At 51.4% G+C, this 12,726-nt stretch overlaps 1 long non-coding RNA gene and 1 pseudogene across 1 annotated transcript; both read right to left on the bottom strand.

Annotated features, from left to right (window-relative positions):
* Positions 1-4,284: 4,284 nt before the first annotated feature.
* LOC144580049 (splicing factor 3A subunit 2 pseudogene) lies at positions 4,285-5,726 on the bottom strand (annotated as a pseudogene).
* Positions 5,727-7,421: 1,695 nt separating this feature from the next.
* Positions 7,422-10,196, bottom strand: LOC144579864 (uncharacterized). The gene is made up of 3 exons (XR_013528327.1): positions 9,956-10,196; positions 9,455-9,599; positions 7,422-9,330 (listed from the first exon to the last, which is right to left on the bottom strand). It is a non-coding gene; the product is annotated as an uncharacterized LOC144579864 (long non-coding RNA).
* Between the last annotated feature and the right edge of the window lie 2,530 nt (positions 10,197-12,726).

Genomic DNA, 12,726 nt, shown 5'->3' with positions numbered 1-12,726 from the left:
GAGATGTGATTGGGTCACTACGCTTCAGCCTGAGAGACAGAATGAGACCCTGTCACAAAAACTAAATGTAATATGGCAGGGGCACATCCAGTTCTCTACACTATAGAAATATCAGTGGCCACAGATGTGTGTAAAAGAATGACGATTTCGGGATTCTTTGTAATCCTCAAACTAAGAAGCCAACCTCATTTCAAACACATTTTGAAAAGGGTTAAATAAATCATGCACAAACTGAGGCCAAAAAATGTTGTTTTCAAAAATGATGGAGGCGATTAGCATGATGATGAATGATTCCACTGGTCACATTATTGATAGAGCAATCAGTAAATCCAGGCACATCCTGGGGATAGGACACCTCTCTAGGCCTCCTATTAAAAATGAAAACATTAAGCTGGTATATAATCCTTCCAAGCCTATAAGGGGCAGCATGAGGGTTTTATCGCATCAGAGGTGACTCCTTTGGTCTCTGTTTCTTGTTTACAGGCACAAGACAACCTGACTTTTTGGGAGGTGCTCTAGCAGAATTGGACATGGCGAGGTGGGGGCCACACCTTGACAAGGATCCCTGTTAACTGTAACTAGAACCCTGGGAAGAGAAAACCCTCCCTGCCATGGGCATACCAGGCCGGCCTGGAACCGCCAATCTTTCCGACTTAGGACTATGGGAGCAAACGGGGAAGATTCTCTAGTGATCGATAATACAGGAGTGCTTTAAAAGCTAGAGCAGGTGTTCCTGGGTGGGCTCGAACCACCGACCTTTCGGTTAACAGCCCAACGCACTAACCAATTGCGCCGCAGAGACGATTATGAGCAACTCCACTGGGTACTATAGGCAGGGCACACTCACCAAATTCTCATTCCTTTCAGCCTCAAGTCTTGCCCGACAGCACGGACGACTGTACAAGGTCTGGGGAAATCGGAGAGATTAGAAAGCGGTGAGTCGCGTTGGTCATGTAGGACACCCACGCTGGGAGATTCTGGAGCCTGAAGGACAGCCGAACGGCCTTTGCTCGCTCTGCCCCTGGCCTGCTTCAGCAGCCCCTGGAATCGCCCCCATCAGCGACCCAAGCCACCTGGGGACCCAAGGGAAGCTGAACGCCCGGTGGGCTCCAGGAATGACTCTTCGAGTTCTTTGCACCACCTTCACCAAGTGAGGGAGCCTGTTCCCACCCTGCCCAGTCACTTTCAGGGCCACTGCGGAGCTTCCACTGCCATCTTACGATCCTGTGTCTGGCTCCGGGCCTCCACCAGGGCAAGGATGAGGTGAGGGTCGCTCACGGGGAGCAGGGTCCAACGCTCAGCAGGGCACACGACTGGGGCTTGTTGAATGAATTCGTCGCCTTTAGCTTTTAGTCCTTTGAAGAGCCCTGAGAATGAAAATCAAGACAGATTTTTCCAAGGGGAAGTTCTTTTTGCAAAGCATTTATTCAGGTTGACTTCTCGGCACCCCGTCGGGTGGGAAGGAGCAGGGCATCCAGTGCATCTTCTGCGCGGTGGAGCCACCGGGGCTCAGCTGGGGTGGGAGGGCAGAGCGGGGAAAGAGAAAAGTGGGGAAAGAAGCTGGGGAGGGGTGGACCAGACATCTGCACCTCCTAAAAGGTTCGTGCAGAGGCACAAGCGGGAGAAGAATTGTTTTGTTTTGCTGGCTTTTGGTCTTTGTTTTTTGTTTTTGTTTTTGTTTTGAGAGGGAGTCTTGCACTGTCGGCCAGACTGAAGTGCAGTGGCATGATCTCACTGCAACCTCCGCCTCCTGGGTTCAAGGGATTCTCCTGCCTCAGCCTCCTGCGTAGCTGGGATTATAGGCGCCCGCCACCACGCCCAGCTAACTTTTGTATTTTTAGTAGAAATGGGGTTTTACCACGTTGGCCAGGCTGGTCTCGAACTCCTGACTGCCCACCTCAGCCTCCCAAAGTGCTGGGATTACAGGTTGAGCCACCCCACCTGGCAGAGAATTGTTTTTTTATTGTAGCAGAATGAGGGGGAATTGAAGGAAAAACGGAAATAGAACCCGTAGCTCCCAAGAATAAGATCCTCCAGAAGAACTGGGCCGAAACTTGGCATCTGGGAAGCCTGAAACCCAGGCGGGAGTAGCATTACCCTGGCCCTCTGCGTTCCTTTAGGCAAAGGACATGCTGCCATTGTTTGTTCAATTGCTTGTGTTTGTTAAATAAATAAAACCCTTTTCATGTATCTTTGAAATGACGTTGGTTCTACTAGCTTGTGATTACAAACAATGCTGCAGTCATCATTCTGTACACTTCTCATTGGCCACTGTGTATTTCTATAGGATAGAGGCCTGGAGAGCAGTTGTTCCAGCAGAGTGATTACCTGGGTTTTTGTTGTTGTTGTTTGTTCATTTGTTTTATTTTGAAAAGGAATCTCACTCTGTTGCTGAGGCTGGAGTGTGCAGTGGTGCAATCTCAGCTCACTGCAACCTCTGCCTCCCAGGTTCAAGCAATTCCCTGCCTCAGCCTCCCAAGTAGCTGGGATTACAGGCACCTGCCACCACACTTGGCTAATTGCTGTAGTTTTAGTACAGACGGGGTTACACCATCTTGGCTAGGCTGGTCTTGAACTCCTGACCTCGTGATCCACCTGCCTTGGCCTCCCAAAGTCCTGGAATTACAGGCATGAGCCACCATGCCCAGCCTGCATGGTTTTTGTATATTTATTTATTTATTTATTTTTGAGACAGTCTCGCTCTGTGACCTGGAGTCACAGGCTGGAGTGCAGTGGCGTGATCTCAACTCAGTGCAACCTTTGCCTCCCAGCTTCAAGTGATTCTCCTGCTTCAGCCTCCTGAGTAGCTGACATGACAGGCTCAAGCCACCACACCCAGCTAATGGTTGTATTTTTAGTAGAGATGGGGTTTTACCATGTTGGCCAGGCTGGTCTCAAACTCCTGACCTCAAGTGATCTGTGTGCCCTGGCCTCTCAAAGTGCTGGGATTACAGGCGTGAGCCACAGTGCCCAATAATTACATGGTTTTTATATCCTTCCATTTTTTGGAATTATTTTTGGCTCATTAGCTATAATTCTTTCTTTCGTATGTCAGTGATGGCTTTAGGGTTTCTAGACTACATCTTGATCAGTCTGCCATCCAGTGACATTGTACCTCCCCTTCTGGCCTTTATGCTAGTGTTGTCATGTAATTTGATTTTAGACATGTTATAAACCCCAGAATTCCTTATTCTTGCTTTTATTTAATCTGTCAAATTTTAAAAAATATTTAAATAATAAGAAAATAATATATTTACATGTATAGTGACTTTCAGTCATCTCCATTGCCTTGTGTGGGTCCAGGTTTCTGCCTGGTGTCCCTGTCTTTAGCGACTTTCAGCCATCTCCATTGCCCCGCATGGCTCCAGGTTTCTGCCTGGTGTCCCTGTCTTTAGCGACTTTCAGTCATCTCCATTGCCTTGTATGGTCCAGGTTTCTGCCTGGTGTCCCTGTCTTTAGTGACTTTCAGTCATCTCCATTGCCCTGCACGGGTCCAGGTTTCTTCCTGGTGTCCCTGTCTTTAGCGACTTTCAGTCATCTCCACTGCCTTGTATGGTCCAGGTTTCTGCCTGGTGTCACTGTCTTTAGCGACTTTCAGTCATCTCCATTGCCCTGCAAGGGTCCGGATTTCTGCCTGGTGTCCCTGTCTTTAGCGACTTTCAGCCATCTCCATTGCCCCACATGGCTCCAGGTTTCTGCCTGGTGTCCCTGTCTTTAGCAACTTTCAGTCATCTCCATTGCCTTGTATGGTCCAGGTTTCTGCCTGGTGTCCCTGTCTTTAGCGACTTTCAGTCATCTCCATTGCCTTGTATGGTCCAGGTTTCTGCCTGGTGTCCCTGTCTTTAGTGACTTTCAGTCATCTCCATTGCCCTGCACGGGTCCAGGTTTCTTCCTGGTGTCCCTGTCTTTAGCGACTTTCAGTCATCTCCACTGCCTTGTATGGTCCAGGTTTCTGCCTGGTGTCACTGTCTTTAGCGACTTTCAGTCATCTCCATTGCCCTGCAAGGGTCCGGATTTCTGCCTGGTGTCCCTGTCTTTAGCGACTTTCAGTCATCTCCATTGCCTTGTGTGGGTCCACGTTTCTGCCTGGTGTCCCCATCTTTAGGCCTGAGGACTCCTTTAACATCTTTTGTGGTGTGGTTTGGTGAATTCTGTTTTGTTTTTGTTTGTTTTCCAGGGCTGGTGGAGGCCATTTAATGAGCTAGGACAGTACAAAGAGCAGCCTTCCCTCCCTGGGAAAGGCAGGAGCACCTGGGCTGGGCTTGCTGGGAAGGGAGCAGCTTCTCAGCGGGCTGGGGGAGGGGGAGATATGTTCCCTGGGCCTTCGGAGGGGAGCGGGGGCCTCAGCATTGGGGGCATGGGAGTTGGGTGTACCCCAGGATTTGAGGGGTGAACTTTAGGAGGTTGAGGGTGGACCCCAGGAGCTGATGGATGGACCCTGGGAGGTTGGGGTGGACCCCTGGGGCCTGAGTGTGCATCCCTGGGGCTGGTGGGTGCATCCCCAGGGCCTGAGGGTGAACAGCCGGGGCTGCTGGGTGCAACCCTGGGACCTGGGGTGAACTGCTGCTGATGGGGGAGGGTGGACCCCCGGGGCTGGTGGGTGGACTCCAGGGGCTGGTGGGTGAACCCCAGGGGCTGGAGTGTGAACTCCAGGAGCTGGGGGATGGACCCCAGAGGTTGGTGGGTGGACCACAGGGGCTGGGGGATGGACACCAGGAGCTGGGGGGTGAACCCCAGGAGCTGGGGGATGGACCCCAGATGTGGCAGGGTGCACCACTGGGGCCAGTGGGTGAACCCGTGGAGCTGGTGGGGGCAGCTGGGGTGGTCCTGGGGGCCCTGAGGGTGCAGGCCTCATGGGGGGGCATGGGTGGCAGAGGCAGGCCTCCTGGTGGGGGCGGTGGTAAAGACTCGGGCAGCGGTGGCCGAGGGGGCAGACTGGTCATCAGTGGGGGTGGAGGCCGCTTCACCCCAGGGGGCCCGGTGGGGAGGGTGGGTGGAGCCGGGGGCTTCTGCATCTTAAAGTGGAACTGGAGAAAGAACTGCTTGGTCTCCCGGTTCCAGTGAGTCCAGAACTTGTCCTCTGCCTTGTCGATCTCTCTGCTCAGCACCTTGAAGGTGATGGTCTCATAGGTCTTGGCAGCCATCAGCAGGTACTGCCAGAGCCAGTCCGGGGGCTGGAGCTGTGGCTCGTAAGCAGACGTGAAGCGGTGGCGCAGCATGATGCCCTCGGCGATCTCAGCGTAGTCGATCTGGAAGAGGAGGCTCTGCTGGCCCATCTCTGAGTCCCTCTGCTTGGCCACTTTGTAGCCCGGGTGGCCGATCTTCACAAACTTCTTCACCTCCACCTTGACCTTCTCAGGCGCAGGCTGGGCAGGGGCCTCCTTGGCATCCTTGGCCGCTTGCTGGGCCAAGTTGGTCTTGTGCTTCTTCCCCTGGGTATGTGCCAGGTAGCTCCCCTCGTCGTGAAACGTCAGGCAGAGCTTGCATTCATAGGAGCCCAGGTGGTTTTTCATAAAATATGGGTCCTTGTTGATGTCGATGGTCTCCAGGGCCAGCTGCCGGAGGCGCTCCCTGCAGTCACCATTGCTCTTGGAGGAAGTCACGCCCTCCCCTCCCAGTCTTGCCCCCAGGGCGATGCTAGAAGTCCATGGTGACGGCCTCTGGGCTTCAGCAGACTGGGAGACACCAGAGCCCAAGGCCGCACTATCACCACCTTGATCCGCCACAGCCACGATTTCGCTCTGCGCTGAATTCTGGTTTTTTGGGTTTTTTTCTTTTTTTTGAGATGGAGTTTCACTCTTGTTACCCAGGCTGGAGTGCAATGGGGTGATCTTGGCTCACCGCAACCTCTGCCTCCTGGGTTCAGGCAATTCTCCTGCCTCAGCCTCCTGAGTAGCTGGGATTACAGGCAAGCGCCACCGTGCCCAGCTAATTTTTTGTATTTTTAGTAGAGATGGGGTTTCACCATGTTGACCAGGATGGTCTCAATCTCTTGACCTCATGATCCACCTGCCTCAGCTTCCCAAAGTGCTGGGATTACAGGCTTGAGCCATCGAGCCTAGCCTTTTTTTTTTTTTTTTTTTTGAGACGGAGTTTCGCTCTTGTTACCCAGGCTGGAGTGCAATGGCGCAATCTCGGCTCACTGCAACCTCTGCCTCCTGGGTTCAAGCAATTCTTCCACCTCAGCCTCCCGAGTAGCTGGGACTACAGGCACACGCCACCACACACGGCTAATTTTTGTATTTTTAGTAGAGATGGTATTTCACCATATTGGCCAGGATGGTCTGGATCTCTTGACCTTGTGATCCGCTCACGTCAGCCTCCCAAAGTGCTGGGAATACAGGCGTGAGCCACGCACCTGGCCTTTTTTGCCATGTCTTTAAATGTCCTTATTTCAGTCACATTTTGAAAACGTTTCCAATTTGGCATAGAATTCCAGGGAAACTTTCCTTCACTGCTTTAGGATGTCGCCACTCTGACACTTTGTCATCGATATATCATCTTTTTTGCCTTTGTAAAACTGGCATAAAATGGGCTTCTTGTACTTGTTGTATTTTTGGATTGTCTTTAAATTAAAAATATTAAAATACCAAAAGGCCCTGGGTGAGGTGGCTCATGCCTGTAATCCCAGCACTTTGGGAAGGGGAGGTGGAGGATGGCTTGAGGCCCAGAGTTGGAGACCAGCTTGGGCAAGATATCAAGACCCCGTCTCTACCCTAGGTATGTATATATAAGTCCTAGATTCATCTTAAGTTCTGCAGCGATCGCTTAAAGTAAAATGCGCCCACCCTGAGGGTCAGACCTACCTGCTGACTTGCGCTCTGTGTTTGTGAGACATTCTCAACTGCATCTGCTTTCCCTGGCCAAGGTAGGTTTTTGCGTTTTCCTCACACCTGAATGTCTTCAGTGTAAAACTTGTCAGAAATCATTTTCTTTGCTAAAAGATTTCAAAATACTCTTACTTCAATTAAGTGCATTAAAAATGAATTTCTCAGCCAGGCCTGGTATCCCAGCACTTTGGGAGGCCAAGCCGGGCAGATCACCTGAGGTCAGGAGTTCGACACCAGACTGACCAACATGAAGAAACCCTATCTCTAAAACAAAACAAAACAAAAAATAGCCAGGGATGGTGGCACATGCCTGTAGTCTCAGCTACTCGGGAGGCTGAGCAAGAGAATTGCTTGAACCCAGGAGGCAGAGGTAGCAGTGAGCCGAAATCGCACCATTGCACTCCAGCCTCCATCTCAAAAAAAGAAAAAAATAAATATATTTCCCAGTTGCATCCCTGGAATCCATGGAAAATCCAGGAGAGACAATCAAGAGCTACAGAAGCAAGCACTAATCAGGGGAGGACCAAGCCTGACTTCCTCACTAGGAGTCAGCACAAAGTTATCTGCTTTGGTCTCCAGTGCAGAGTGGAACTCAGTTCACCTGTGATGGGAGAACCCAGCCCAGAGGAGGCGGACTTCCTTTTCAAGGTGCCTTCAGATAGGAAATCTCCTAGAATTTCTTTCTTTCTCTTTGATCTACTTCCAACTCTTTTCTCCAAAACCTTTTTCAGATCCCTCCCGCCCAGGACCTAAGGGGGCGGTGCCCTTCCCAACAGGTCCCTTCCTGCCTGGGTGTCTTCTGAGCCCAAGCTCAACCAGAACGTTACTGCCCACCACAGACAGCCAGAGGACCAAGGAGGGCTGAGGATGCGGTGGGAACCACAGAGCAACCGCGCACCTGTGCCTCCCAGGCTCTTCGCAGATTGAAGCTTCCCCCTGAAGCTTCTCTTCAAGTCACAGGGAAAGGAAAGGTGGCTGCTGACCCAGCGGGAGAAGCCCCTAGGGAGGACCTGGCCCTCCCCCCTGGGCCCTGAAGGCAGGCCTGGCAGAGGTAGATTTTGACTGGGAGACCCAAAGAAAAGGCTCAAGGGCAGCCCAAACTCCAGCCCCGAGATTAAGGCTTTCAAATGTCTGATCTTTTCCAGGTTGGTCAGTTGAATCTATCCCACCTTTATCAGGAGAATCCTTTGCCAAAATTCAAACACCTGGGATTCTTGCTGCTTGCAGCAAAGAAAGCCAGTCACTGAGATGATTACTCCCAAGAAAGGATTTGAATAGGGTGCTGCAGCGGGGAGATGAGAACTCAGTCTCAAATACATCTCCCTGACCAACCAAGGTCAGACGTTTAGATCTCAGGGAAGAAATGTAACAACGTGTAAGAAAACCAGAACTAGGAGGGCAAGGAAGCAATCATGGTGAATGAGGGTCCAGCATCTCACTGTCTGGATGACTTTCAGTTCTTTGATAGCTTGAGGGGCCTGAAGGAACTCAAATAAAACAAATATTAAGTTTCAAGCTTTAAGATCAGAAGCTTTCTATGTTTACCAAAAAATCTACATTTTATTGGTTTCAGACCGAGAGAGATTGTACAGATCGCAGTCTGCAGTTAACCAAATAGAAAACCAAATGGTTTCCTGAACAGGATGTATGGGGTCAAAGAACGACCACCCTACAGAACTGCCTTGTGGCCTGAGCACAGGGAATGACAAAGCTGCATCAACTAAAAGGGATGAAGCTGCAGGTGTGGGCTGGATGCAGCGGCTCACACCATAATCCCAGGACTTTGGGAGGCTGTGGGTGGATCACTTGAGATCAGGAGTTTGAGACCAGCCTGACCAACATGGTGAAACCCTGTCTCTAATAAAAACACAAAAATTAGCCAGACTTCTTGGTGGGCACCTCTAATCCCAGCTACTAGGGAGGCTGAAGCAGGACTATTGCTTGAACCTGGGAAATGGAGGTTGTAATGAGCCGAAATTGTGCCACTGCACTCCAGCCTGGGCAACAGACCGAGATACCTTCTCAAACAAAAACAAAAGGCTGCAGGTTTTAAAAAAAAAGATCTGGATTTTGGTTCAGAGCCCCTGGACCTTCCTAGAGAGTTTCCTCTTTCCTTGAAAAAGGAAGCCTGTCTCAGTTTCTGCATCTCTCTGAGTCCTTCTGGAGATTGAGGATAGTGAGGTCTCAGTGCTCGGCCCCCCTCTGACTCTGGAGACCTCCCCTCCCATGGGTCAACCTGGTCCAGTGCACAGGCCTCAGCTCTGGCGACTATCTCACCCCTTTGCTCCCAGAAAAGGTCATTTCTAGGTCAGTTGCGCGGTGCAGCCAGGACAGGGCAAGGTGCAGCCAGGACAGCCAGGACAGTTGCTTGGTGAACCCAGGACAGGGCAACTCGCTCCGCGATTTTTGGCCCTGGAACGCAGCGAGTGCTGTGGTCCTGCGGAACACTGTCTCCCTCTTGTGGAGAAAGTGTGGAGGGCAGCGAGGGCTACACCTGCACCTGCGGAGGCAAGCGGCAGTTCCGGGATCTCAATGCAAAAGACATTTGTCATCTGAGAGGCTGAACTCAGTTATGATAATTTTAAATTTTTGAATAAAAACTGAATGGAAATTTGTTTTCTTACTTGTAGAAATCTTCTCACAAGAACTCCCATCTTATATTCCAGGGAAAATAGGGTATTCCACGAAGACATAGGGGAGACTGCGGTTCTGATCTGCAGGCCTCCATGCCCTGCACAGGAGCACCAGTGCACAGTCAAAGTCCTTCCCCTACACAAAGAAAGGGTGTTATGTCTACAACAAAAGGAGGACACTAACAGCCCCAAAAAGCACTGCTTTTATTCCAAAGAAAACCACTAGTTCTGAATACAACTTCTACCTGGCTCTGTTAGCTGAGTATACGTTTCCCCAGCACAGAAATCCTACAAATTCCCGTGAATACTGTGGCAAAAAGCAGGAGCTACCCAGGCGCGATGGATCACACCTGTAATCCTAGCACTTTAGCAGGCTGGGCGGATCATCTGAGCCCAAGAGTTGGAGACCAGCCTGAGAACATGTTAAAACCTCTACGAAAAAAGGAAAAAGGAAGAGAAAGAAAGAAAAGGAGGCTGGGCATGGTGGCTTACGTCTGTAATCCCAGCACTTTGGGAGGCGGAAGCTGGTGGATTACGAACTCAGGAGATCGAGATCATCTGGCTAACGTGGTGAAACCGGTCTCTACTGAATAAACAAAAAAATTCGCTGGGTGTGGTGGCATGCGCCTGTAGTCCCAGCTACTCGGAGGCTGAGGCAGGAGAATCGCTTGTACTTGGCAGGTGGCGGTTGTAGTGAGCTGAGCAAGATAGCGCCACTGCACTCCAGCCTGGGCGAAAGACGAGACTCCATCTCAAAACACGAAAAGAGAAAAAGAAGAAAGAGAGACGGGAAGGGGAGGGGCGAGGGGAGGGGAGGGGAGGGGAGCAGAGGGGAGCGGAGGGAGGGAGGGAGAAAGACACAAAAAGCACTTAATAGCCTAGCCGCGTGTGGTGGCGGGTGCTTGTCCTACTCAGGAGACCTGAGATAGGAAGATTGCTGGAGCCGAGATCGAGATCGTGCCACTGCTGCAGCAGTGGCCATTTAAGAGCTAACTTCTGGGGATGGCGGGAAAACACTAAATTTGTTAAGAATTGTTAAAAGCCCTCGGTGGCTCACGCCTATAATCCCAGTACTTTGGGAGGCCGAGGCGGGAGGTCACGAGGTCAAGAGATCGAGACCATCCTGGTCAACATGGTGAAACCCGGTCTCTACTAAAAATACAAAAATTAGCTGGGCATGGTGGCGCGTGCCTGTAGTCCCAGTTACTCGGGAGGCTGAGGCAGGAGAATTGCTTGAACCCAGGAGGCGGAGGTTGCGGTGAGCGGAGATCGCGCCATTGCACTCCAGCCTGGGTAACAAGAGTGAAACTCCGTCTCAAATTAAAAAAAAAAAAAAAAAGAAGAAAAATAAGATGAGATACATAGAGTGCTTTGCAAACACAGAGGGAGGAAGACTGCCTGGGTAGAAGTAAAAAGGGGCTACAGGATCAGGTTTAGGTTGAACCTTAAAGTATGGGAAGGGTGGGGTGGAAGGGATGAGGTTCCAGCAGAACACACAGCATGGACAGAGGCTGAGATGCAGGAGGAAGCACGTGCGCTGGAACTAGATCAGCAGAGTCGGAGGCTGGAGCACAGAGCGCACTGCAGGGGCCAGTGGGGAGGCTGGAAGGTGGACCAGCTTGTGAAGAGCCTTGACAGCTCTACACAGAAGACTGGACTTAATCCTTTAAAAGTTGTAAGCAGACATAGGGCACAATCAATTTGCTTCCTTTCCTCTCCTTGCTCCCATCCTTATGGTGATGTACAGATGAGTTGAGGATCAGAGAGGTTGTGGCCTGCCTGAGGGTGCACAGCAGATTAGCTGTGAGACCACAGGAAGAGTCCAGTGCCTTTGCCTTTGGCTTCCCCTAAGTGGTGCTTCATGTAGTGGACTGTCCTAACAGTGTTGCTTGACTCCCTCTATCATCCTTGTGGGTAGCCATGGCCTCTGGGTAACGCTATTCCATATTCCGACCTGAAAGAACAGCCTTCTCCATGTAAAGAGCTCAGTGTGATTGAGCACGGACCTCCCGCTTCACCATCCGCCCCCTTCTTTGGCTCAAAGAAGAAGCCACAAGCTCCCTTGGAAATAGCCTCCTGCTTCATTTCCAGGTGCCCGGCTGCCTGGCATGCACCAGGCTTGGCTCGAGAACATGTTTTTCAGAAAAGATCAGGCAGGCTTTGCAGAATGTAATGGCATTATTCTGGGTTTTTGGGGGAAAGCTAAGAAACCCTCTGCCCCCCTCTTCATCCTATACACACATACTCCAGAGATGCAGCTCTAAGAGTGCCGCCGGCCAGCCACTGTGCTGTGCATACAGAGACATCCACAGAGCATGTGGAAGGGGTGGTTGATGCCTAAACAATAGCCATGTGGGGAGAGATAGGGGACCCAGCACTTTCCAGAAAAGAAGGAGGAGCTGTGGGGCCCCACAGGGGCTCATTATAAATAGGGCTGACCAGAAAGTCTCCCTATGTCTCTGTGCCAGGGAAATTCCCGAGAGAAGCTAAGTTGCCAAGTTATGGTTTCTAGTTGTTTCCCTGAGTCATGCAGGCACCAAGCCTACTCAGAGCCCCTTCCTGTAGAAGCCACTCCTCCCTCCCACCCACAGGCTCCTGGGGAGGCCATGGCTCCTTCTTCAGGGCACTGCTGGCACTGGCTCCCCATCTGAGAAGCACCCCCCATGCTCACCGATTTCAGGGGTTGGGAGTCAAGTGGAGGGGTCTACCCAGTGTACATTGCACGCTGCCATCCTCCTAAATCTGCCTCCATCACCCAAGGCAGCATCAAGCCTCCACTGAATGGGTGGGCATGGAGGCATGAAGGCAGGTGGAGCATAGCATTCCCCCAGGGAAGAGGCAGCCGGTCCTTTCTTCCCTTCCTTTGTGGTGGGAAAGGAGAGAATACAGACATGGGGCAGCAGTGCCTTAAGTCCTGTGGCTTCCTGGCCCCTTGGTGGCTGAAAGGCCACTCTGCTAGTCGTGCTCTCTACTGACATCCCGGATAGATTCTAGGAGGACAGCCTGCTCCACTTGTCCCATTTAGAATTAGACCCACAGGGAGTGATGTGCCGTGATTCAGCCGCATTGGCTTGAGGTGACCATGTGCTCCTGGTACCCGCTCACCCTTTTCCTCCCTCCCTCCTCTTCCCTGCCTGCCCTGTCCCTTTCTCCCTTCTCTCTTTCCTCCCTCTTTGTGTCTCCCTTCTGCCCTCCCTTTCCTCGCTTTCTTCCCCAGATATTTATTGAGAAATGTTTATATGCCAGATACCAGGAATGCAAAG

The sequence above is a fragment of the Callithrix jacchus genome, chromosome 17, assembly GCF_049354715.1.
Source record: "Callithrix jacchus isolate 240 chromosome 17, calJac240_pri, whole genome shotgun sequence".
Classification (NCBI taxonomy): Eukaryota; Metazoa; Chordata; class Mammalia; order Primates; family Cebidae; genus Callithrix; species Callithrix jacchus.
This window is presented reverse-complemented; position numbering and strand designations above follow the sequence as displayed.